This window comes from Mus caroli, chromosome 18 (genome assembly GCF_900094665.2).
Source record: "Mus caroli chromosome 18, CAROLI_EIJ_v1.1, whole genome shotgun sequence".
NCBI classification, from domain to species: Eukaryota; Metazoa; Chordata; class Mammalia; order Rodentia; family Muridae; genus Mus; species Mus caroli.
In genome coordinates this window covers 38233243-38236305 of record NC_034587.1, presented here as the reverse complement: position 1 = coordinate 38236305, position 3063 = coordinate 38233243, and the positions used below count along the sequence as shown (strand labels likewise).

Sequence of the window (3063 nt, the reverse complement as noted above, 5' to 3'; positions counted from 1 at the left end):
ACAATTTTTTTCTGATGAAAGTTGAGGGGTAGTTTAATGTATTGAAATAATCATAAGTCATTATGAGTTGGTTTAATACTATGCTCATTCGGTTGGTTTCTCCTGAGGCCCATGATATGTCTATTTATAGGTTCTTGGCTCACTGATAATCCAGGTATGGATTTCACCTTATGGAGTGGAACATAAATCCAAACAAAGTGGTTGGTTCTCCCAATGATATTCATACTACTATTGCATTAGAAGGCTTGTCTTGACAGGCTAATCATTTAGATCACAGGATTCACAGATAGGTAAGACTGATGTTTATATTTCTCAGTGGTAGAATATATAACATCTTCTATGGCTAGCTTTGAGATCAGTTTCAACTGCCTATGACTAATGAGGTCATATTTCTTACAGGAGAACCTACACATGCCACTCTCCTGAACCAGTATAATTTCTTACTGCATTCAAACATTTGTCTTTATTCCCACAGATAAATAGCACTCTCAGCTCTTATCTAAGAGATTTCTTCTTACAGCAGTCAGAGAAAGATACAATGACTGTGATATGCCTTTTCTCAATTGATATATATCATGCACTTAAGGCTCAAAGAATATCACTGAGTAGAGGAAGAGGGGAAGAAGGGTGAGATTATAAGAACAAACCACACTGCTGCAAATTTGTCTATTCTAGATATCATAGTGAAGTTCCTATCCTTAATTCTCAGCAATACGGTTGCTTACATAGTATCTGAACAATAACAACACCAGTTAACATGCCAATGTACATGGAGAAAATCACACAGGGCCCTACCCCTATATCAAGGGACACAGGCAACTAGAGGGTGCGAGAGAGGAAGAGATGAGTTCCATAAATGGTGATCCAATCCCAAATAGCCAGCTCTCTCTTCTCTCTCTCTCTCTCTCTCTCTCTCTCTCTCTCTCTCTCTCTCTCTCTCTCTCTCTATTTATATATATATAAAACATTAAACAATGGCAACCTGAGTCTACTTCTACCCTCAGGGTATCCAGGTACCACTGCACGCCAGACTGGACTGGATAGAATGAAGCTCAGCCAGATGAGTGTTTTGGACAGGAACTTGGTCGGAGTAGGTGTGGGGAAAATAGCCCTCTCTGGAGACAGCTTTCAATGAAACAGCTTTCTTTTATATGGAGGTAATCGGGGCTATATTAATCTTAGGGAGTAGATAGGGGATTTAGAGGTGAGTGTACATCATTGGCTGAGATGCTGAGCATTCTTCATTTGCCTGAAGACAAATTACAGGCACTTGCTTTCTGGTCATGTCTTTATAGGGAGAGAGGAATTATATAGTGACCTGTAATTTGGTCACCAGGCTATGTGACTACTTTTAAGAAGGTAACAATTCTTAAAGAATCTGACCTATCACAGATTCAAGGCATAGTACCTGTTTCTTTTCTTTTCTTTCTTTTTTTTTTTTTTTAGCCAATGTTTATTTATTTCTTGCACTTGAAGTATTCCTCGATGACATCCTTGGCCTGAGATTCTTTGCCATAGTCCTTAACCACTACGCAACTGCAGCCAACCACCTTCCGTGGTTTCCCCTCGATCGGTTTTACAGAGGCTACCCATTCCCCTAGTTTCTTGTTGTCATCAACCTTTATCAGGTTGATTTGGTGCTCAGCACAAAGTGCCTCCACTAGCTTGACATACATGGGCTCATCACAGTTGGATGCGAGCACACAGAGATGGGCTTGGCGCTTGTCTAAGGCTTTGGCATCTTCGCGTATGCCACGTGCTAGGCCATCGTGGATAAGGGCGGTCTTCAGCACCTCTTGTAGAGCAGTGTTGACGTCCATTACACCTCCAGCAGCTATGCCTTCCTCGGCCATGGCGGTGAATCACGGGTGACGCCGAATCTTGAACGCACCCAAGCTTCTGCCGCCACGCAAGTCGGTGGCGGCAGGGGAAAAAAAACAAAAAAACAAAAAAACAAAACCCTGTTTCTTATAATATGAATGGAAACTCTGAGATAGTGGAGAAAGAAGGCAGAGTCTCAGGTTCAGTATGTCAATATCCTCATAGGAAAGGCCAAAACATTTGCACCTAACAAGTACCACACAAACTTTAAAAATGTCCATTTGTGCTTCACATCAATAGTATTCAGAGTAAGGCCAATGAGCTAGTAGTGGTAGTATCATCAAAGCTTGTTAAATTTGTGAGATGTAGGATTCAACCAGACTGCTGAATCAGAATCCACACTTCCACCAAGTCACCAGGGAGTCTATATGCACACTGAGGTTTAAAACCTATCATCCAGAGAGATTTTCTATTCACTTAAGAGGAAAATTGATCTTTGAATGCATAATTGTCTATTCTTATTTTAATAACATGAGATAGATGGATAACCTCATTTACACTAATGTGCCATGAAGATCACATAGGATCATAAACAGAGAACCTTTCAGATTCATATGGTCATGAGGATAGGACAGTGGTTTGTAGTAAGGAATCTATTCTGTTGCTAGGTGTTGATCTTCATCTCAATTCTTATAAGAACTATATGTAGGCATAAGTCATGACTCTTGTAGCTTTTATATTAACCACGACAATAAGAAAAGTTGCCAATAATGTGCTATTATCATTACACCTGCCACTTTTCTAGGTTATGTGTGTTTGTGTTTGGGGAGATATTTCTAACAATTCATATGTGATGACAACACAAAGAGGTCTTCATCTTAACTATACTTTTCAATGGTCCCTAAAGAAATTATTTTCATAGGATTATTTTCTAAGCACAATGAATAAAAGATTACAGAAACAAAAGGCTCAACTATTTTTCCAGACATTTAGGTTAAAACAGAATAAAATCTTAAGTATAAATAAGGCAAAATATATAAACCCAGTGACACAATTATTAGTTATGTGCAGAGGGCTTCAGTCTGCCCAGTGCAGGCTCCTTAATTGGTAATTCAGACAGTGGGCCCCTACAGGCCCAGATGAGTTGATTCTGTGGGGTTTCTATGATGTTCATGACCCTTTTGGCTCCTACTATCTCTCCTTCCCTTCTTCAACTGGGTTGCTCAAGCTCCACCTAATGTT

At 39.8% G+C, this 3063-nt stretch overlaps 1 pseudogene; it reads right to left on the bottom strand.

The window, feature by feature from the left end:
- Positions 1-1457: 1457 nt before the first annotated feature.
- On the bottom strand, positions 1458-1892 carry LOC110285025 (annotated as a pseudogene).
- Positions 1893-3063: the final 1171 nt, after the last annotated feature.